The sequence below is a fragment of the Pezoporus flaviventris genome, unplaced genomic scaffold (genome assembly GCF_033815535.1).
Source record: "Pezoporus flaviventris isolate CSIRO_AGI_PZ_B2104156 unplaced genomic scaffold, CSIRO_AGI_Pfla_v1 ptg000034l, whole genome shotgun sequence".
Lineage (NCBI taxonomy): Eukaryota > Metazoa > Chordata > Aves > Psittaciformes > Psittacidae > Pezoporus > Pezoporus flaviventris.
This window is the reverse complement of record NW_026892582.1, coordinates 2,475,271-2,499,266: the sequence shown is the minus strand read 5'-3', so window position 1 is coordinate 2,499,266 and position 23,996 is coordinate 2,475,271. Positions and strand designations below refer to the sequence as shown.

The window sequence follows — 23,996 nt, the reverse complement described above, 5'->3', positions numbered from 1 at the left end:
CATTAAGAGGCAAGACAAGCTGCAAAGGAGGACAAAGAAGATGAGATCTGCTCTTGGATGAACACCCCTACCTGTATATATTCCATTGTTTTCAGCATTCATCAGAACATGTAGATTTTAACAGGAATCCTAAGTATAAAACTCAAAGATCACTTTATGCCCCTGCTCGGCCTGGTTTTTACTTACCACAAGTCTGAGAAGTCCCCATAAGCTCGCTGGGTCAGAGGCATGGGTGTCTACATGCTACAAGGGTAATGATTCCTGACCCAGAACTGTAGGTGCTACCCTCACCGCAATTTCAAAAAGTAACAGCTTTGCTTTGGTTATCTGCACTTCTCCTCTCTCTGGCCTGATACAAAGCCTAGTGGATCAGGAAGAATCTCTTCAGAAACTTCAGTGGATTCTGGACTTGTCCCTGTTCAGGCTGGGAACAACAGAAAAACAGGATATACATGTGAAAATAAATAAATTGTAAAAGATAGTGTTATCATATTTCCAGCTTTATCCAAGTCTTGAGGAAGAAATGGGAACAGTTAGATTAAAATTACTTTACAAAATGTTTTTCTTCTATTAGTAATAGCAACACAAATAACTAAAACGTGATCCATTAAGAATTAGCTCACGCTGCTCACCTCATCAGTACAGCATGGTCAAGCTAAGTTTTTTTCCTGGGTTTGGTCCATCAAAACAAGGCAATGAGTGATGTGGGTCCCCAAGTCACTGCTGTGCAGCAGAGCACTGGCTGCAGGGAAAGGCCTCTGGCTGTGTATGTTTGTGTGTAAGTGAACGTTTTAAGAAACATCTAGTGGTTTTGTCAAACCTTCTTAAGGTGAGAATCAAACCATGGAGTTAAAATCCCCAAGTGTCCTTTCAACATCTCATGTAGCTTGGTTTCTAAACTCCAGTGCACTTGCTGAAAAGCTGGGTTTGACCTGTTTAGCACAGCATAGAAGCTAATTCAATAGGCCAAGTTGGATGAAAACACTGGCTTTGTTCTGATTTAAAACCAAATTGTTTTCTTCTTCCTTGAAATGACAGAGCCAAAGCTAGCTGTGTGCAGTATCTATATGCAGCACCATACTGGCCAGTTCATGCAAAAGTATTAAACCTGCAAGGCTGACATGGTGGGATTACCAGAAACCATCCTATTTGAGACTCGGCTGTGAAGTGCGTAACGATTGTTAGGACTCCACCTACACACCAATGCTACCTGCAGTCCACCCCATCCTAGGACCTTAGGATTCTACCTACGCTACACAGTCAGGGAAGACTATGGGCTCCTCCAGATAGCAATTCATAAGAATCTACAGTGAAAGTGTCAAATCACACCCTGAAGGAGCACGTCTACACTGCCTCTCAAAAAGAAAGTACTCCCCTGAACAGATACCTACATTACATGGTAAAATGACCATCTCTTCACTGGAAAAACAAGCAAACAAACAAAAATTAACCAGAAGCCCACTCATCAGATACCCTCCCCTTTCTGGCTGAGGAGAATCAGCACCTGCACTTGCAGCCCAGACAACACCAAAGAATAGGAAAAGCAACCTCAAACCCGTGTATGCTCAAAGCACAGTCTGATTCCCAGGGAGCCAACCACCCACTGATGTGTAGAAACAGCCATTCAAAGCAGGTAATACAGAGTCTTTGCAATGGAGTCTCTGAGTAGAAGAAGGGAGTAAACCTAGTTACTGCAAAGACAGCACCTGTGGGTGCACCTCACCAACCCAGACAACAACAGAAGTCACTTTGCATCAGTGGCCCCTTCTGCAGACAAAGGGGTGAAGATCCAGTCATAAGATGTCACCCGGATTCATAAAGAGCCAGAATATACTGTTGTTATTTCACAAATACACATACGTTTTTCAAATAGACAAGGAATTCAGCCTGGTTAATAAATGGTGCTTTTTTTTTTTTTCTTTTTCCTAGTTGGCCTGAGAATTTACCCATGTATGAAAGGAAGGAGCAAAATGAGAATTTTGCTGCCATGTTTCAGGGTGGGAATCACAGAATCCCAGCCTGGTTTGGGCTGGAAGGGACCTTAAAGCTCATCCAGCTCCAACCCCTGCCACAGGCAGGGACACCTTCCACTAGAGCACCTTGCTCCAAGCCCCTGTGTCCAACCTGGCCTTGAACACTGCCAGGGATGGGGCAGCCACAGCTTCTCTGGGCACCCTGTGCCAGTGCCTCAGCACCCTCACAGGGAAGAGCTGCTGCCTAAGAGCTCATCTCAGTCTCCCCTCTGGCAGGTTAAAGCCATTCCTCTTGGCCTGTCCCTACAGGCCCTTGTCCAAAGCCCCTCTCCAGGATTCCTGGAGCCCCTTTAGGCACTGGAGCTGCTCTAAGGTCTCCATGGAGCTCAGCCTGTCTCCATAGGAGAGTTAGCTGGCCAAAGTGTTAAGCCTGAAGCCACCTCATATCAAAAAAGAGCCCCCCTAGATGTGACAATCCAGCACAGCAGTCATTTCACTCCTTCTGTTACCTCCCAGATTTTGGACCTTCTAAGGTGGTGGCCCTTCTTCTGACAGAGCACCAGCTAGAACATTCTATGCTTCAGGATAAATGAGAAATCACCAAAAAGGTACTCACAGTGACATAGTGAGTGACAGCACTTTGCAGACTTTTGAAATCTGTTGCGACACACAATAAATTGCCCACAATCCAAATCTCAGGCACTGGCAATGGCTGCATGTTCATAGGATTCTTTCTAAATGATGGAGAACAATAGGTTCAACTATGAATGGGATACTGAGTTCCACTAGTATCAGCTCCCCAGCTGCACAGAGCTGGTCACAGCCTTGGCAAAACAACAGCATCTAGGCTCATTTTAGATCCTCAAAGAAGTACTGTAACAGATGGGAACCTATTTGGGAGTTGATTCCCTCTCATGACTGAGAGACATAACAAAGTATGTTTGTGTCACAGTGCATTCAGTAGAGTCCACATGTGTATGTATGTTCATGGTGACTGTTGAAAAGAGGCAGGGAAACATGAGGGTGCAGCTGTTCCATGAGCTTCCCATTTGGGCACGCTGGGGCACCTGGCCAACACTGCGTGGCCAACACTGAGATGATGAGAAAGTGCACGGACCCACGAGTAAACAATGGCAGAGCTGGCATAAAGCTTATTGTGTTTCTAAGGGTATAAAAGCAGGAGCCTCTTGAAGCTGAATCCAAGGCCTCAGATTTGGGTGGACGCACCGTGTAGGAACCTTCCCAATTACCTGAGACTCCCAGCATCAGCTGCAATGAGGCTCCCCAGCTGAAGTGTGTGCCCGGAGGATGGTTCAGTGGTGACTGGTGATGTACTTCTTACTCTCTGTTCTCTCTGTGCTGTATTGATTCGATCCATTGCTAATTTTCATTTGTACTTTACTTTCATATATTACATATATATATCTGATTTGCTTTATTGTACTTATTTACTGTATGTAGGTACATACCCGATTCACGTTAGTGTGCTTGTTTGCTTTAGTGTGCTTGTTTAATAAACTGTGCATATTATACAGCTAGTGTTTGGTCATTTTGTTGCCTGCCCTGCCTATCAGCAGAATAGCCACCCAAGCTGTAATAACCCTTTGTTGTCTCCCATCTCCTGTGCCTCTCTAGGTCAGTCTAGGCCCAAACGTTATAAGAACAGAATAGCTTCCAAATGATACAATTTTCAGTCAAGAATAATGTCCCCAGTTCCATCAAGTGGGATAATAGCAATGTTAGAATCATGGAACAGCTGGTGTTGGAAGAGAACATCCAGTCCCAAATCCCTGTCACAGGCAGGGACACCTTCCACTAGAGCTGCTCGCTTCAAGCCCTGTGTCCAACCTGGCCTTGAACACTGCCAGGGATGGGGCAGCCACAGCTTCTCTGGGCACCCTGTGCCAGCGCCTCACTACACAAACAACCCATTCCCAAGTTGCCAAGGGTTAGTGTACCTCACAGGAGGCAAAGCAAGTGTTCCCAGTTGCAGAGGGCAGCCAGCACAGCGCAGGTAGAGGTCAGCTGATGGAGATGCTGATTTCCTCCAGAGCTTGCACCAAGACCAGAAAGTGCTTGCTGTCCTCCTTCCCCAGGATGGGGGATGTCACATGCTTTGCCCTGAGAGAATATGGGACAGATAACTGTGGTCGCCCTTCTTGCCCCAGACTGGAGCTAAGCTACTAGCAGCAATCTTCAAAGTAGTAGTTCAATGATTTAAGGACTGGAGAAATCTGAAATAAAAAGACCAAAGACACCACTAGTGGGAGCTCAGCATTCACGACATGCCAGTCTCTTCCCTCCGGAGCTCTCGAGAGTAAGATCTCTTTTGCTAACATAAGTTTTTATTATGGTACCAATACAGGCACCCTAGCTACTCCTTGCCCACTGCTGGACTGCAGCTTGAGAGAAGAAGGGATGTCAGAATCTACTCCCAAGTAAGTCGTATCAGAGCTGCTACTCCAAATGGTACCAGAACCCAGTGTACCAAAGCCAGTGGATTTCTGTACACCTCAAGAGCCATCCTGGGTTATAGTCCCAGAGCTTCACTACAGCTGCCACAGAGCTTCACTACAACATAGACATATCACTTCTATTCTTCTTCTGCTTTTCTCTACAAGAGGACACTCCTAACAAGTCTGTGACCCTGAAATCCTGGGTCAAGGGAGCCTGTAGAACCTGTTTGTGTACAAGGACATTCTTTGACAAAAGTTTCCAGCTGATGGCCAGATTCAGACGAGGTTCGTGCAGGCCCTGGGCTTCTTCTTGCCAAAACTAAGATCCGAGAGAGATATTTTGTCAGTCTCTGCTAACTTCTTTACACATTATCTGATTCTTTTTCCTTTTCTTCTTTGCAACAGGCTGAGACACTCCTATTAACCATCCCTTGGAAGAGTTTAGTTTACAATGCAGATCCTTTGCCAACTAGGAGCATCACCCCCTTGAGTTATAGGCCTTTAATTGCCCTCCATCCTTAAGTCATTAGTGGTACTTGTTCGTTCCTTGCCTGAAGGAAAGATGATAGTGATCATTCCCCAAGGATTCCTCACATGACCACAGCTGCTGTAAAGAGTTTGCCCATCTGGGAAAGCTGACCCACAAGACTGAAACAGGAAAGATATCTTGCTCTTACTCTGGAAATGGAAAATATTCTTAAAAAAAACCCTGTGCTCCAAAGTGATGACTTGCCGTAAGTCTGGCAAACAATTTTCCAATTGAAATAGATTTTAATCAGCAGTACATTTCAGTGGTTAAAAGGTTAAAAATTTTCACCCATTGACTCAGTCAATGAATCAAGTGTTTACCCTGCTCTTTTCAGTCCCACAATAAATTGCAAATGCCAGGGAAAGGGAAGGAGAAAAGGATTTCTTCACTAGAGGGTAGAGCCTTGGGCCTACACAATGATTCCTTTTTCTGCTCCCTTTCTCTGGGAGCAGAAGGGGCCTGAAAGGTGAGACAATGATCACAAAAGACAAAGGTATTCTTTCTTAAGTCAGGTGTGGGAAGCAACAGAATAGATTTTTGCAGTCCTATGAGGGACACTCGGGAGGGAAGCAAAGTTATTAGGTACCTCACTGACCAAACAGCTGCTGCAGAGCATCCTTACCTCACTCACCTGAGTCAGCTAAGACTGCCTCTTGCAAGTACATAACTTTCTGCTCCACGGACAGCCCAACTAGTAGCTCATAAAACACATGGTAATTCCTCTCACCGTGGGCCTGGCAGGGGATACGGTTCTTACAGTTGACTCATATCCAGTTCCAAAACCCTATAGAACACATTCAAAGAGCAGGGCACTGAAACTTCTGAAGTCAGGAGCCACTCAACACCTATTTTATTTGAAAAGTTTCCAGGATTTCTCCGACACCTTAGGATCATTCCATCTTGAGAGCAGCCCCTTTCACACAGCTCCAAAATCTGACCTTTTCCACGTTCCAGACATTGAGAAAAATTAAGTTGAGGAAAGATTTAACTTCCAATAATTCCTAATAAGTAGCTTAACTAAACCTGTTTGAGACTGAACATTGTCCTATTTTATTAAAATAAAATAAATGATCACTTTGTGCTACACGTGGGGGACATATTTTTTGCTGTAAGAACAAATGGGAGGTAAATATCATACTTAGTCCCATCCCTGTTATTTAACAGTGAATTTAAGATTAAATCTGTACGGGGGAGAGAAAGACACCTCTAGGAGGAAGGAGCGCATTGGTCCTCACCTGAAATACCACATGAGACTTCTCCAGCAGGGACTGGGAGATGGATTTTCCCACCATGATATCACAAGTGTAAGATAACCGCAGATCCTGTCAGAAGCTAGATTCTATAGATTCACTTCTCTGAAGGTTTAGCAGAGGGTGTTGTTGCTGAGAAACAAGGGTATGACCTGACCAACTTGGTCTGAATTTTGAAAAGCAAGAAAATGGTGCATGAAATTCACTGTCAATAAATGTAAAGTGATGCCACAGGTTGAAGCAATCCCAGCTTCACACAAGCTGACAGGCTCTAAGGTAACCACTGCTGTTTAGGATGAAGACCTTGTGGTTATGATACACAGTTCCATGAAAATATCAGCTCAGTGCTTGGCAACAGTCAAAATAAACCAAAACAACCAAAACAAAACCAAAAAAAAAAAAAACAACAAAAAAAAACAAAGCCAAACAAATGAAAAACAAAACTAAAAAAGCCACATATGTTCAAAATAAAAAAGGACATTTTACACGGAACTTGTTAGACCTGTAGAACACTTGCCAAAGACTGTTGCAGAGTCATGAAGTTTGTGTGAGTTCAAGAGGAAACTGGGAAACCACAAGAGTATTGGAAAAACTTCGAGCTGCTGCAAATGGCTAAGATCTAACAAAGTGTTAAGAAAAAAGCATTATATGTATTTGGCACGTTCTTACTGTTGCACCAGTGAATGCTTGTGGCTAGTGTTGGAGACACAAAATTGTATTAGATGGCTCCTTGCTATAAACCTGTTCAGCCTTTCTTACTTCCTTAATTTATCACCCATCATGAGAGGTGAAGATCTATTCTTTTCTGGGGGAAAACTAAAAGCAAAACAGGAATGTAAACTCACTCTTTTCATATCCTGATGATAACAGAGTGTAAGGGAGAAAGAACTATCACAAGAGCTCTGAGCACTGCTAGACCTTTACTCACCCAAGCACCCCTTGACAGCTGAGAAGGATAGCATCCCAAGATGTTCCTTTAACTCACTGTCGCAGGTGGACATTCAGAAGCTTTCCAAAACGGCTTGAGTTGTCACTGAGGATGGTTCTGGCATTCCCAGAACTCTCCAGGATGGACAGAACATTGCAGGGCTTGAAGAAAAGAGGGAGAGAAGACTTCAGGAGCCATCAGGGGTTTCAAATTGCAAGCTTGAAAATCCAAGAGAAATGGGACTTCAATGAAACAATTCTTGACTGGCTGAAGAGCCTCTTTTAAAGTTTATCTTGGTATGATTACCTCTAGCCATTGATGAGTTGCTCTATGAGCTCTTTGCCTTCACTGCTATGATCTTTCACTTTACTTTTTCTCTGTCTTTGTTCAGATTCACCTCACTGCTATAAGGTCTTTAAGGTAGGTACCATCTGTTCAAACAGGTAGAGCACCCTATACATCAGGGCTCACAGATGCTAAAATAAAGGACAAGCCCTTAAGTCTTTACGGGAGCCTCACCTTGAACCACAAGCCATCCAAAGTCCAGCTCAGTTAAATAGGAACAAAGAAATAACATAAACAGTATGGCCTCCTTACCCTGTCACCGGCTTCTACTTCTTGCCTAACTGTCAGAGCATAAAGCCAAACTCAGTTGCCTCTTACCTGTTTGATCTCTAGTATAACATGGCCAGACATTGCACAATTGCTTTGGCAGCTTCTGTTTTACCTGACCCACTGTGCACAATGGGGTAAAAGAGGTAAGGAAGCTGGCATTAAACCAGAAGTACCTAATTTAGACATATCAGAGGACCTGTTGCAGTAAATCAGTGGAATTGCAGTGATTTACAAGTGAAGATCACATACTATTTGAAACACCGAGACAACCTGACAAAACAAGCCCACATAAGGTTTCACTGTGGAATGCCAAACACCTTCTCTTCCACTCCTATGACCTGATGTGCAGCTAAATTCAAACCATATCTGCACAGAGTGAAGTAAATATTCATCTTATTAATGTTGGCTACTGACAGCCTTCACACAAGAGCTGGAAAGATAAACTTTTGGACAGTGGAATACAAAGATGAAAATCTTACATAAAGAAATTAAGAAGCCTTTGAAAAAGTACCCCAATTGCCTACCTGATGCCGACACTCTGATCTTGCCCTGAGGACTGGGATAGACTAAAGGCAGTTTCTGCTATGGCAAAGGTGTGTCTAGATGTACAGAAATAAACCCTCAGCTAACTGACTTCACATTTCTACCTCGCAAATACAGCACCAAAAGGTTACACACAAGTGATCTACTTTAGAGATGGGCCAGTATCTTGATATGAGTAATGTGAGGAACCGTGGAAATCAGAGCTTTGTTCTTTGCTGACATCTGGTTAATACCACTGCTACAAGCTGCTGCAAAGATCAGGTCCTCTAGAACCTTTTCAATCTAACCTGTGCCATGGTGTTTAATATAAAGGACACCAGCAGAATTATGTGCACTAGAGAAACCTGCCTACGTTGCTAGCTCTGGTAGGGCTGTACAGGTGAGGAGAGCATATAGCCAGAACTTCCCAGGACCACTGAATTCAGGACCTTCAGCAATACTGAAGAAAAGTGACCTAAGAGTTTGGCTCTGTAGCATGACAGGTATGAGCAACTACAACTTTGCCAAATGTCTTTTTTTACTTCATGTGGCATTCATCCTGTGCTATCAGACAACTGGAGAGAAAGCAAATACTTTCTGGAGGACAAACAGAATGGAGTTTAGGAAGTCATTTGAGAAAGAGAAACATATGGGGCATTTTTTGAGAGAGTCCCTTGGTGGTACTGCTGAACCCAGGGCAGCTGCATAGCCACAGGTTTGGAGTAGACACTGAGGTCTTTGAAAGGATTAATAGAAATCAAAATTTGCCCAATGTAAGTCTAGGACAAAAACAAGAAATGGAAAAAAGAACCATCCAGTTTGAATTCCCTGCCATGGGCAAGGACACCTTCCACTAGAGCAGCTTGCTCCCAGCCCCTTCCAGCCTGGCCTTGAACACTGCCAGGGATGGGGCAGCCACAGCTTCTCTGGGCACCCTGTGCCAGCGCCTCAGCACCCTCACAGGGAAGAACTTCTTTCTAAAGTCCCATCTAAATCTACAAAAGCTCAGAACACCCAGCCTGTCCATCTCTGTGTGATGACACCGCCTTGTACACAGCCTTCACAGTCGTTTATTTCAACAGGATGGTGAGAGTAGAGGGTGCAGGACTATGTAAGGAGCAGTGTTAGGTGCTTCTCTTTCAAGCACAACAGTGAACCCATGATTTAAAAGCTGTTAAAGATGCAGGGCCTGAGCTTCCCATAGCTGAAGGCAACAGGAATCGCTAAAGCCACCAAGGACACCAGTGTTAACAAACTCTCATCCTGCAAGTCTTTCTGACTTACCACCCACTTCATGCAACATGAATGGTATGTCAAATTCCTACTTTTGTCCCTCTGCAACACCACAGAAGTTACACCAGCCTCCAAACCTCTTTTCCCCTGCCCATAAAATGTATTTGGGTTTTTTTAGAAGCCATTTCAGGACTGCGAACCATTTAACAAGAGAGGTGAAGATCCCTGCACACATCTGTGAGAAAGTCTGCTAACTAGGATGAGCTGTTCTCTCTGGTGTGTGACTGCAGAGATTCAGTGTGTGCTCCCTGTGCAGCAGAGCTTAGGGGCACACTATACACAAGCCAGGAGTTCCCTCTGCAGCTGTGCTCCTCCTCACATCGTTCAGTGTAGGCATAACAAATACTGCAATTCAGCCTTTACCTAGCTTTACTGCAGAACATCAGTTAATCAGCCACAAGATGCATCAAATTAATTCTATTTTCTCCCACGGTAGCCATGGATTTATCATGTGCTTTCTGTTGCTGAACCAACAGTAGCTGTGAAGGATAACAAACAAGCCCATGTGACTTCAAATTAGCTTCAGAATACCACTGACAACACATACTCCAGTCTGGTTAGATCGTCAACCTCCTCAACTTCTATGCAGGGATCTTCACACATGTACACCTGAAATGCATAGATACATTACTGAAAATCAGGAAAGTTCTTCATTCCAGTACTGGAGACAACACGAGTACGTTTCTGCATGAATTCAGTCTCTAGCGTATTGTCAGTGATGTCTTCTGCTTCCCACATATCCTTTCAGACCTTCATCACGGCTGCTGGCCAGATGCGGGTCCTTGTAGATGGCCATTTGCTTAGATTTTCAGTGGTTAGTCGTGGCAGCAGCAATTCGAAGTTCAGCCATGCTGCTTAGACCAGTGAACACAAGGTGTGACTATGGACTCTGCAGTCTGAAGGACCCCTAAACCCTCTTTGGCATCTACCTCCCTTGAATAATCTGATGTACGTATTGGATCCTCTGCTCACTGAGGAAGGAAGCCCTGTTCACTGTTTCTCTGAGGGTTTTGATCTATCAAAGATCTGGGAAGGTCACATTTAAATCTGTGGCCTTGTTGCACAGGCAGCACAGATTTTCTGTCTGATAGAGCTCTGTTTGTCTAGAGAATCCCCATTCCCAGAGCCCCTGGATAAGGAGCTAGAATCATAGAACAGTTTGGGTTGGAAAGGACCTGAAGATCCTCTAGTTCCAACCCCCCTGCCATGGGCAGGGACACCTCACACTAAACCATATCACCCAAGGCTCTGTCCAGCCTGGCCTTGAACACTGCAAGGGATGGATCACTCGCAACTCCCTTGGGCAACCCATTCCAGTGCCTCACCACCCTTACAGTAAATAACTTCCTCCTTATATCCAATCTAAACTTGCCCTGTTTAAGTTTTAACCCGTTACCCCTTGTCCTACCACTACAGTCCCTAATGAAGAGTCCATCCCCAGCATGCCTATAGGCTGCCTTCAGATACTGGAAGCTGCTCTGAGGTCTCCACACAGCTTCTGTTCTCCAGGCTGAACAGCCCCAACTTTCTCAGCCTGTCTTCATACAGGAGCTGCTCCAGCCCCTGATCATCCTTGTGGCCTCCTCTGGACTTGTTCCAACAGTTCCATGTCCTTTTTATGTTGAGGACACCAGAACTGCACACAATGCTCCAAGTGAGGTCTCACAGGAGCAGAGCAGAGGGGCAGGATCACTTCCTTCGACCTGCTGGTCACACTCCTTTTGATGCAGCCCAGGATACGGTTGGCTTTCTGGGCTGCAAGTGCACACTGGAGCCGGCTCATGTTCATTTTCTCATCGACCAACTCCCCCAAGTCCTTCTCTGCAGGGCTGCTCTGAATCTCTTCTCTGCCCAACCTGTAGCTGTGCCTGGGATTGCTCCCACCCAGGTGTAGGACCTTGCACTTGGCATGGTTAAACTCCATGAGGCTGGCATCAGCCCACCTCACAAGCGTGTCGAGGTCCCTCTGGATGGCATTCCTTCCCTCCAGGGTATCAACCGAACCACACAGCTTGGTGTCATCGGCAAACTTGCTGAGGGCGCACTCAATCCCACTGTCCACGTCAGTGACAAAGATGTTGAACAAAGGATATTTTCTTCTGCGCTTTCAGTGACAATAATCCTGGTATGTTTTGCTTTTTTCCAGTTCTCTCACCTTTTTCCTGTGCCATACTGCCTTGGGACTGAAAACTTGACTTCTGCTCAGAAGCTTCCTTAAAGCCATGATTCTTGTGCTGTTCCCTAGGCCTGGCATTGCATGCCTTCCATGGTGAATCATGTTTCTGAAAAGAGCCTTCAGCACTTTGCACTGCAATTGATTCAGTGACTTTTCCACTAACAGCAAGATGCTTTCCACACTTCTTGTTAAAACTGGGTTTCTTACTGCTTGTGGTGGCTTCCTCCTCCTTATCACTACTGTCCTCGTGTTCTTGTCCTTACGTCATATCCTCTTGTTTATAGGCCTTTCATTTTTTTTCCCTGCCACTTGGACAGTAACTGTTCTTCACAAATTCTCCCCAGATCAGATTCTCTTTTATAATTTCTCTTGTATTCTCTTCCCTTGTAGGCTCTTTTTCCCCGGCATAACTTTTTATGGCCATTTTCTTCACTTCCCTGAAGCCTCACCAGCTTCTGGCTTTCTAAGCGGTCTTCTTCAAGGGTGTCATCTTTTTCAGGCAATGACTCTTTGCCCTTCAGCTGGCCTTTATTTTTACCTTCCCACTGTCTCCCACAGTGGATCTTTGAATCTCCTGGGGAACCTGCTTTTTTCTCACAATTCAATAGTTTCTCTTTTCCAGGTTTCTGCGATGAATCTTCGATCAGGAAGGACACTCCAGTGTTCCAGAATATGTGAGTGCTTATCTCAATTTACCCACGAAAGGAAACACTGTGCATTTTGCTATGAAATAAGCTACAAAGAGAGGTCAGATCCTCCTAAGCAGTAATTTACTGCTCTTCTATAGAACTGAACAAGCATTTGCAGAACCATACCTGTGCACCTGAGGAGTATCAAAGTGACTGTCCTGTTCCAGGTTAATCTCTATTTTATTTTGTCATGAATCACACTTATTTTCTTCTTTTATTAGGGCTCTTGACAGAGGTCAGTTAAATACAGACAACTGAATGAGTATCCATGATTTTCCACAGCAGGCAAAGGTTTAGCATGCTGTAGTTTGAGAAAGCTTTTGCTTCTCCAAAATCCTTTTCTGTGCTGGAGAAGACAGAAACACATCTAATGATCTATATCAAATAAATGCCAGTAACTAGTTAACTCAGTTTCCTAGGTATCCAGAATCACAGTTGGACCTGTATGAGCAGCTTGAGTAGATGCTGTATCACTGGTTAGAACTGAAAAGACCACAACTGTTTGTTAACAAAGAAAAAAACCAACCAAACTAACTTTATACTGCAGTACTAGAATCTGCACAGGTACTTAATTAGTAGAAAGGATACAAAAATATAAGCCCTATTTTTTCATGTTTATTTATTATTATTCCCCCTTTTATTTGAGCACTTCTCTCTTATCAAGCAAATACATACATGGTAAATTTAACTATATATTGTAATTACAATTATATAGTATCTTATTTTCCAGGGGATAATCTTTTAAATGTTCTACAGTGCAAGAGAAACACATTCATGAACAGAGCATACTCAATATTTGACCTGTCAAGAAAACAGTTTAGCCAAAATAGCAAAATTTATGAGGAAACCAGCTCTCATCGCAAATAACGTCTGTCCCTGAACAGCTCTCCTGAAATCTCACTGGAGAAAAAGCTAAATAAATAAGGGAACTAATTAATGATGGATGCGAAAAGGAGAGAAGAAATCAAGTGGTAGAAAAAGAAATACAATAGAGTAGACAACAACAGTAACAATTCATAACAAGACATAAAATATTGCCAGAAGATTGCCCCTCCTCTGGGGCAAGATGTGTATAAGGATAGTGCATGTTAGTTGCCCACAGCAAATGGATTTTCAAATCATTGTAACTGAGCGTATAGCAGGATTTTTGTTGATACATAACCGTACTGCAAAACCACACTGCATAAGTCCTGTCAATTCCTTTGTACACCAAATAGAACTCCTAATACAGACCCGGTGCACGTCTGTGAAATTGGCTGGCTCCACTTTTTCTTTTAGCAAGATGGGTCTGGTTTTGAATGGCATGTCCCATGAACAATGTTCAAGGCCTTCCAGGATCTGGCTAAACTGAACAAGAAGTCAAAAGCAAACTATTTCACAGAACTCCTCCTGAGAGCATTGTCACTAGCTGACACTCTAGGAAATGTTCAGTATTACAACTGTTAATGAGCATTGCTTTTATCTTTATCTTTCCTCTGATCATACATAGGAAATAAAGGATCTGAAAGTACCCAAAGGATTAGTCCTGACCTCTCAGCCTGTTGAAGAATATCATTTATATCCTTTCCAGATATAATGATCCTTTCTTTTACGAGTCAACCTCTTGCTCCTTCAGATAGACCAAAATACCACTTGGGCTCCAGACTCTACTTCTTCCTATTTCTCTGAATGAAGTGCTAATGTCAGAGCCTGGTTTTGATTCCCTGGTCACTAAACTCTTCAAGGCAAAGGACCAAACCAGAGAACAGTAAGGGCATAACTGAAAGAAAATGATAGACCAGAGAAAGGTCTATCATCTATCAAGAAAGGAAAACTTGCAGGTGAATGGAAGAGGAGGATGTGGTTAAGGAAAAAATCTCATAGCGAGGAAATCCAAAAGTCTGCAACATCTTTCCAAAGGGCAAAAAGGTTAAAAACCCTCCTGCTAGGGGTGTTTGTGACTACTTTAGAGATTACATTAGCCAGTGGTGGGTGAGGAACAACCGGCACACGGGACACAGGGAAACTCCATTATATGTTTTGTCCTCTCACCTCTTTCACTGTTAAACTCTTCTCTCCCTTTGCCTCTTCTTTCTCTTACTCTTTGCTCTTCACTCAGCTCATAGATTCTCTACAAGCGGAAGAGAAACTTCTACACTTTACAGCCTTACAACACCTCTCAGTAGATAACAGAGGACCTAGCAGTCAAGATTCTGTTACTAATTCCTACCATCATCATAATTTCACAAAGCATTAACTTATTTGAAGGCTGAAATACAGTGTCTGGAAGATGTTGGACTTATCAGATGCTGGCAACATATTTACCTGTCTTACAGCACTGAACCCTGCATCTCAGTGATTGTGACTGCAGTGTACAAACAAAACCAGCCATTCCCAACAGTAATGGGGCCTGCAAAGACACACAAGGGCCAGTGGGGAATTCTTGAGAGATGGGATAGAGCTGAGAGGATTAGCTGTGCTGTTTGGTGCAAATGTTTTCTTCCCCATAATGAAAAATAAACCCTTGCTGGTTACTGTGTACACACTACAAGCTCAAAAGAGTTCTGGCCAAGGTTTGTTGGAACTTGCTTCCATCCACAGGCCTCTCCTTGCCCTAGGGTGGGAGGATGGGGGAAGAGTACACAGTCAAGAGTGCAATTCGGCATAAAGTCTTAAATCTTTGCAGCTATGATAAAGTCTGACAAAGAATGAGAATTTTCAAAATTGAGCAGCTCAAGAAGGCAGCCTGCTCTGCTGGCTGGAAATGCAGCCAGTCTCCAGAACACTTGGTGATGTGCTTGCAGACTAACACTGACAAAACATCCTTACGAGTTATTTGCAAAAAAGATATTTAAAAAAGATCTATTCCAGTGTTCTGGAAACAAACTCAGTGAATCAAAGTTTGCCTCACCTTAATCACCCCAAGGAGGGCAGCAAAACCCTATTTGAGCTTTACACAGTACAGAAAGGCTGATGTTCTAAAAAAAGCACACTAGGTATATGTAAAACACATGGGTTTATTGCAGAGGGAGGTTTTGCATACTACCCATTTTGTACTCTTCCATATGACAGAAAATCTTCCGCAACTGGAAAACAACAGTATCTCCCTTCTCCTCAGCTGCAACTCTGATGCTGAGCAAAAAGCTGCTGCCCTGAAAGCACTGTTATGTACAGGTATGGGTTCCTCAACAATCAGAACTTTAGTGTTCCCTCTAAACTTGCTTTTTAGCTCTGGGTTAGAGTTGACACTGTTTAAAACATCTTGGACATGTATTTTGCACAGTACAGAGTTCATCTCTTAACATAAAATCCTCTTCTTTGACCCCTCTCTTTAACCAGCTCTCTCTATGATATGTGTCTGGTCACCTTATTTCAGTCCCCCTCCTTGCTTAATACACCAATATTAGTGGCCTAGATCTGTAAATCCTGCAACAAGACTTCAGTTACAGAGATTAATGGTAGCTGAATTAGACCCTAAATCCTCAGTACAGAATAGTTAATATTCTCTCCTCCTGGGAGCTACAAGTTGATACTGCTTCTCTACAATGCCAAATACAGTAGAAAAAATATAATTCATAAGTCTGCTTTTATGCACGGCTGCTACATAATCATGTGTCTGGAGAGCTGAAGCTGTCTGCAAAACAAAAATGCTGCACTACTTGATGAGGAAGATCAGGAACACTGCCCAGATTTGTAGGGGGCTTAGAGACAGGACTTCAGTTTTAGTCATTGTAAAGATAGGACCCCCAACCTCTGAATCTAGGTTCAAATGTAAAAACCTAGAGTTCACAGTTCTTCTGAGCCAGGGTTTAGAGCAGATTGCTTTGTACCACCACTGTTATTACTGGGAATGGTAAAATGAATCACTGCTTATATAAACAATTCATCTGACATGAGGCCTGCTCTAATTATCTGCCCTGGAATATCTGCCTCCTGGACACACTGGAGCAGGTGAAAGATCCTGCTCATCAGTTTTTCAATTCCCCTCACTATATCAACTTCATTTAAATCACTACAGGAGTGAGAACTATTTGATTTTGTTCTGAAGAAATAAGAATACATCAGAGAAATGAGAACTCCAAGCAGCACAGCAGAAAACTACGGATAAGAGCAGATAGCTCATGCTGTTATTTTAAGAACGGTAGAGAGTAAGTCTTGTCTTCTCTAAACACAGTGGTTTCTCCCGGCTCATACAGAGAAAAAAGTACAATCATTAAAGGGAAATGCTTGGAATTAAATTCTTAACAGTTTCTATTTTCATTCACCTGTATAAATTGCTCAAGCTCCTTCTTTGCACAGCAACTACTTCAAAATGCCTACACTGTCTGTCCTGATTCCAGAGAGCTTCCCAGTACTGTGTATCCTAGGTCATATCCATGTATAGGGTAACACAGTCACTCTCCTGTGCCTTGTTCCCACACAGCCTCGAGTCTGCTCCAGAATCCTTGCAAGCCTGCTCAGCTGTGGAGTCGAACATCAACTCCAGCTGGGCTGTGCCCAAACAGCAGAAAGGAAGGAAGGAAAGTAGCATCAATAATTCAACCTTTTTCCTGGTACCTTTGAACTTTTCAACATGCAGTATCACCAGCTGGTTGGCAGAGTTTTGGATAAAAGAAGAGATGGGATTTCACCTAGGCAGGAGTCAGACTCAGAGATGGTATGACTAGGTACATCCCTGAAGAAAGACTGAAAAGGAGAGGTCAAGTCCAATCCCAAAACATAAAACCAACAGGCTATCAGACAGGGAACAAAGAATACTAGCTAAAGGAGAGATTAGGCTAGTGAAAAGTATCAAATCATAGGCCTCTTTCTTCTGCATCCCTGGAGTTTTATTTCAGGGAGCCAAACATGGATAGTTCAGCCTCTGCTCCTTCTCCTTGCCAATACCAAACTCTTTGCTGACAACAGAAAAGTAGTTTCCAGCTCAGCACTGAAAAGACAGGAAAACTGGCACCAATTTTGTCCTCATTATGCCTAAGTTTCAGTCCAAATTGAGCAGAATGACTAAATCTCCTTCCAACTTGAATTTCCAAATAAAGCCATGTTCCCCTTTAAACAAAGCTTTTGCAGACAGGTCAAGATTACTCTCAGCAGGTGATTTTGTCCATGCACTGTTACTGTTGGATTCAGTGACGGTTTTCCTCTGCCTAGCTTTTTCTCAAGAGAGCAGCAAACACAAATGCTCACAGTCTAGTCTGTACATGCAGTCTTCCTCTGGACTCACAAGGTTGCAAAGTGACAGCGTGGCTCCACAACTTGTTAAAGTTGTAAAGTAGGTATGCTTTATTCAGCGCTGAGGTGCATGGGGGATAGCTCCCTCAAAAGCATGCGCCCTTCAGCGTTGTTTTCCATTTACCCTCTAAAGTTATACACATGCATGAGGTTGCACAACACGCCTATACATATTCATGCCCTATCCCCGCTTTGTATTATAATGAGCTAAGAAGTCCTTTGCACCTGCGCAGTGCCTCCTGGTGGTCGTGGGTGAGGGTCTCAAGATGAAGTAAGGGAGTCTTCCTCGAGCCTGAACTTTTTACCCTTAGTTGTTACGCATGTTCCCTGGAGGCTTGGTCATTGTCCAAAGCGCAGAGCCAATTTCAGCCAGCCTAGGCATCCAAAGGACGGGAATCAAATCACAGTCTCTACTTCTTCACGATAGCCACATCCTTATATCTTGCTCTAGCATACACGGTGAGTACGATAAGCATGAACGAGTAGTGACATTGTTAAGCAAGCAGCTTGATCTACCCCCTGTACATCGGTTAACCCTTCGCATCAGTTATGTGGTTACAACAGGATTTAACTGCTCTGAGGATGACCCTAGTTCTTTAAGACAGTCCCCTTCTACCCACACCACTCCCCAAAAGGCTTTCCAGAGGACCTGAAGATTAAATGAGATAAACTTAGGTGTAGCCAGTAACCAGAAGAAATGACCCTAACATGACATGTGATGAGTGCAGCTAAGATAACCATTAGCAGCACTAGTTTGGGTGGGGCCTGTTTTCCTATCTCCTGCCAAGAACCCCCTTGCTGTTGTGTGCTGCACTTTGAGAGCTCCTTCACTATGAACCAAAGATAAAAACTGGGTGCTGAGCTGGAGAACTTAAGAAACACACTTCACCCAAGCTTTTCGGTGACTAGGTGGTCCTCTCCTCTTAGATCAAGAATGAGGCTGTAGAACAACAGTGTAGTTAACTATTTAATCACATTCTTTTATTTATTATTTATAAATATCCCTCTCTGCAGAGAAGAGAAATCTCTTTTGTAAACACCAGAGTGACTGATGTCATCTCCATCATGAATTCCTTATCCAGTTTCTTGGGGGGGGCTCTTAGCTGTAAACTTCTGACATGTACATGGTGGGGTGAGGAAACTTCTCTGAAAAATCCAGCTCTTCACAGTTCCTGAGGAAGAAGTGGCTCTAAGAAACTCTGAGTAACTCCTCATTAGCCTCTCTAGGGCTCTGTGTACCCCAGACAGAACTGGAGCTCTCAATTTCAATGATTTCTTCAATTTATGAGAAGTCTCAGACTGTATGATTGGGTTTTGCTGAAGGAGGATGTCCAAGATGAAGGTACTAATCATGCTCACTTTATCATCAGGCTACTGCCTGCTTTGAGCTACACTGAGATGAGAAAGGCTAAATTGATGTTGTACAAACATTCTCTTTCCACCTCAAGCCTTTCTGCATCAGCACCCCTAACCTGGGTTCTCTTCACAGACTAAGCACTGCATTTCTCTTTTAAAGTGCTCCTGAGAGGATGGTGGCAGCTTGGTCAGAACTTTTTAAGGGAGAGGGAGGAAAACACTGGGAAAAATGAAAGATTTCCAGATTTCAGCTCCAGATCCCTGAGCAGACAGTGGAGTTTGTGGCCCGAGACTTTGGTTCAATGTCCACCTCAACCAGTGCTGTAGTTTTGCTCATGCTATTGTTTCAATAACAAGACAGACTGACCTCAGAAAGGAGAAGACTGCTGATGTCTGGCATCAGCACCCTCAGCCTCTGGTACATGCAATGACAACTGAGTCACCTTTTGAACAAAAAACTTGTTTGCACTTTCCCAGTTTTACTGCCCTTCTTTGTCCATTATTGCCTGCACACACAGGGTTGCAAAGGCAATGTTGGCTGTAGTAAGAACCTGGGAAGTACACTGCCTTTGCCAGCTATGTGCTACCCAGGGATACCAGTACTGAGAGGAATTTCCAGCTGGCCAGCTCCTCTGATTTAAAAGCCCTTTTACACTGAAGAAACTACTTCAACTGAGGAATCCAGCAGCAGATGAAAGGAACAGAAGGCTACATTCCTTGAGAAAGTACAAGGCTCCCCAGTTTCCTACAAATCCCTTCATTTATGCAAAATATAGACTCATAGAATAATTAGGGTTGGAAAAGACCTTAAGATCACCCAGTTCCAACCCCCTGCCATGGGCAGGGACACCACACCGTAAACCACGTCACCCAAGACACCATCCAACTCATGTCTGATCAGAGAAATTACATTTTGCATTAATTCATAACAATCTTTTATTTGTTTGGTAGTAGTTTGGGTAAGGGGGGTGGTCAATGCTGCTCCTGACTACTTTAAGATGAAATTTTCCTCCCCCCAGCCTCACGCATTAATACAAAGTTCCATGCTTACCCTATGCTACCTCATATTGACAGAAAACATTCTCCCTCAAACCTGTACCTCAGGCTATCGAGAGAGAATTCCTGGCCTTACTGCTTCAAACTGCTGAGGCATCTGCTCTCTTTTTCCAGCTATTGTGAGATGAGCTAAAGGGTCTCCAAGGTCCTTTTCCCCAGCAATAACCTGAGGAAGCCAAACAAAGTATTCATGACTGCAAGAAGAAACCAAAACAATTAAGTTACCATTTGGAAACAGCAACAGGGTTCCCTTTGTTGCCTAGTTGTCTGTCATTCAGTGAGGCTGGATGATCCTGTTGCATTGGAAGTCAGCATCCCATGGCCCCTACCTAGATGTCAGCCAAAACAACAGAGCAGAACACTGTACAGATGGTATTACACCCTACTGGAGGGATGTACTTTAGCTGAGTCTGAGTTGAAAGACTGAGCGGTGTAAAGATGCAGCTGAGGCTTCTTCCTTTTCACTCCCCAACCTACCTCTCCAATTAATATCTAAAAAGAGCAAACTGAAAATGCAAGACCAGGCAAGCCTATACTGACTTCACTCTTGCTGGGCTGGTAACCAGAGCAGGTAACAACAGTGAATAACTGATAATGACAGCAGCAGGAACTCTGCCTAGAAGCCAGCAAACAGACCCATGTGTCATTCTACTGTATCTCCATTGCTGTTGTGCCCTGTGCTAGAGTATAACTAAAGAGGATGTTGTCTTTGTGCTTCCATGATACTTTACTGGGCACACTGAGGTGCCTGGGTGGCCTCAAATAAGAAACAGCCCTTGTTCCCCTTTACAGCAGACCTGGGAACTGTGAGTTGGTAAAATCCCATGAACTTGAACTGGGTTTCAAACCAGTTATACATGAATGCAAGAGACCTTCCAATTGTGTGGGCTACAGCCCTGGTATGTGGCTACTCACAGGGCCTGTTCTCCCATAAGAAATGACTTCTATGCTGAAAGCATCATAATCCCTGAAGTATCAAAGGATCAAAAGTGAAAGTTAGATTGTCCAGACTGAAATGATTATACCCAAGTATTTGAAAATCCCCAGCAGATGCTAATAAGCTTGCAGAGATAAAAGGTAGAAGGGATCATGCAGCTAGGGATGAGGATTCATATTCCAGCTAAACTGATTCTATGACTGCCATCTGAAAAAGGCCACTCCTCAGCTGTTTCCTTTGCATGAATTCTGGTGGTCATCCTGGTATAGTATGACCTTACAGGCAAGTTGACCTAATTGTGGGCTTCCTCTCAAATGAGTGGGCTGCTTGCTGACAATTGTTCTTGCTGGTTATTCCCTTACTCCAGATCATAAGGTGAGAGCATAAGGTATTGGTTAAATTGACTGATTCAGCAAAATTTTAACACTGTTCAAAATAAACCTGAAAAGCACAAATACATGCTATGAGAAGAAAGCGAGTATGAACAAGCTCACAGGAGGGCAGAACAGCTCTTAGCAGTGAAACTCTTTTAGGGCTCCTAAACTCTGGGAAAGAGATGAGGAAGAGAGTACGTGGAGCTTAGAGCACCTAGGATAAGGTTTGGTTTTGAAAATTTGATAGATGCTCTGTCAAAAACAGATTCTCCTATAGTGGAACAACAGAAACTTCTGTGTGATATTAGACCACTCATGCTTTTTATGCTCTTTACAGTTCTGCAAGCACAGACACTCATTACACTTTGCTACCAAAGATCTGGCACAAACTGGGAGTGATTTGCCTAGCCAGGTATTAGAAGACACACTGAAAGCCTCTTCTCAACCATATGGCCTCTAAAACTTGCAATTTATTTTATAGGATGTTGAGCATTTCTCCCATTTAATATGACAAGCCTGACAGTATCTCATGCTGTATTCTACTGGAGATATTTAATTTCCTTAATCTTCTGTGGATAGATCTCTATTTTACAAGAGATCTCATCTCTCCCTGTGCACAGCAGATATTCTCATAAGTAATAAATACCTCTCAACAGGTATCACTTTAGCAAGGAAAATTGTTCGTAGAATTTGAGTCACTTCATTAGGTACACATTCTCATGGGAAGTTCCCTTTCTGTGCATAAGCAATCCTAAGATAAGCACGTCAGTAAGCAGGTTACCTGCTGAACCAAGTCTGTTCAGTCTTAAGAAACAAGAAAAGATCACAGCTACTATCTGCTGCTTCTTGGCAAAAAATAAATAACTAAAATCTACCAGTATTAATGGCATCTGCCTCCCATGTTATTAACTAATGAGGCACGTGGAGCTCTGATACATCCCTTTATGGCTGTGCTGGGAGACACTGAGAAATTAGCATTTTTCTTGTGCACTAAAAAAAAAAATAACACAATGCTAGATGAAGATTTTACCCTCAAAGAGGATTTTCTAATGCTTTAACAAACCTTTAAATAACCATTGAATGGGCATTCAGAACAGTAGGCAGGAATCTGCAACATCATTAAAGAGAGTTGAAACAGACCAGGAGTGGTTTCCATCCAACCCCAGGTTAGTCTTTGAAAGTGCAGTGTACTTCAGAGAGATGACATGATCCTATGTAACTTTGAAATTCTTATGTCCCACTTTCCAGTCAAAAGAAGCCTTTTTAAGGATGGACCCTGAATGTTGCATGAGAGAAGTCACACTGCCTGTACTCTCAGATTACTTTTAGTAGACTTCTCTCTCTGCTTCCTGAACCTTTAGGACTGAGGCATAGTCACCTGCTACAGAGCCTCCAGGAACTCAACAAAGTATAAAATTAAACCAGTCTTTTTCTAAAAGGTTAATCCTATAGTAGGTAAGTACCACTTAGTGCTTTATTATTTCCAGAAACTGTGCCTCATGGGCATGACTTGACGGAACCGAATTTCTTTGAGATTAATTTATTTTCTTTTTTTTGAGGTCCTCATTGATGTTCACTGGCTTTCAGAATGTCTTCCCAAAATGAAAGTACAGGCAAATATCATCAGGTCTGAACTGTGAGCAAACATCACAGGCTACCAAACCAGTTAAGGACTATCATACCTCCTTTGGTCACAAGCCTGTGTTTCATCTACTCTTATCTGTGCTAGAACAAAGACAGGAGGATGTACTTGTGTGTAGAACAATCATGCCCTTCAAGAATACCTCTCCCAAATTTAAGTCCTGTGGCTAAGAGGGCTAATGCTCTTCCAAATCCAGTAACCTTCAGGCACTGCAGTTTTGAATAAAGCTCTCTCAGCAAAAGCTTAAACTGCTTTCAACTCTATATACCACCCAAGCTAGCAGGTTCTCCTAAAATAACACTAAGCCTCTATCTGAACTTGCCATATTCTCTGCTTCCTCAGACTCTCACCACCATCAGGACTTAAGCTGTAACATCTGGCCTTGGGGTGGCATTCAGCAGTTCAGAGATATTTTTGGGTAGCAGATCTGGGCTCTGCACAGTGATTTCATGAAGCTAAGTTGCCTTTAAGGAAAGAGTGTGAGCAGAATCCAAGCTTCATTTTGGGGTGTCCCTGCCCTAACTATAGGCAGAGAACAGGAGACTGACTTTAAACAAATGAGCAGCATTCAGACTCTCTTTAGGGACAAGCACACAATATACAGACTCATCTGCTACAGTAGAATACAGGAAGAAGAAATCTGCATCTTTTGAAGGGAAAGAGTCACTGACAGGCTGGGCCCTGCCCATGAAGATACAGGTCCTTCCTGTATAGGGTGACTCCGACTGCTGTCAGCATAAGATACAAGAGGAAAATCCCAGACTGGTTTGTATTGGAAGGCACCTTAAAGCTCCTCCAGCTCCAACCCCTGCCACGGGCAGGGACACCTTCCACTGGAGCAGATTGCTCCCAGCCCCTTCCAGCCTGGCCTTGAACACTGCCAGGGATGGGGCAGCCACAGCTTCTCTGGGCACCCTGTGCCAGCGCCTCAGCACCCTCACAGGGAAGAGCTTCTGCCTAAGAGCTCATCTCAGTCTCCCCTCTGGCAG

At 43.5% G+C, this 23,996-nt stretch overlaps 1 protein-coding gene and 1 long non-coding RNA gene across 3 annotated transcripts in view; one reads left to right on the top strand and one right to left on the bottom strand.

The window, feature by feature from the left end:
- The window catches only part of ARHGAP44 (Rho GTPase activating protein 44), a 239,099-nt gene that overhangs the window by 128,685 nt on the left and 86,418 nt on the right, over positions 1-23,996 (top strand). The gene's annotated exons all lie outside the window — the stretch shown is intronic.
- On the bottom strand, positions 3,897-7,622 carry LOC133273657 (uncharacterized). Of its 2 annotated transcripts, XR_009744910.1 has the most exons (4): positions 7,054-7,622; positions 6,194-6,374; positions 5,581-5,692; positions 3,897-4,094 (listed from the first exon to the last, which is right to left on the bottom strand). It is a non-coding gene; the product is annotated as an uncharacterized LOC133273657 (long non-coding RNA). The 2 variants fall into 2 exon arrangements; XR_009744909.1 differs by lacking the exon at positions 7,054-7,622 and having other exon boundaries at positions 6,194-6,549.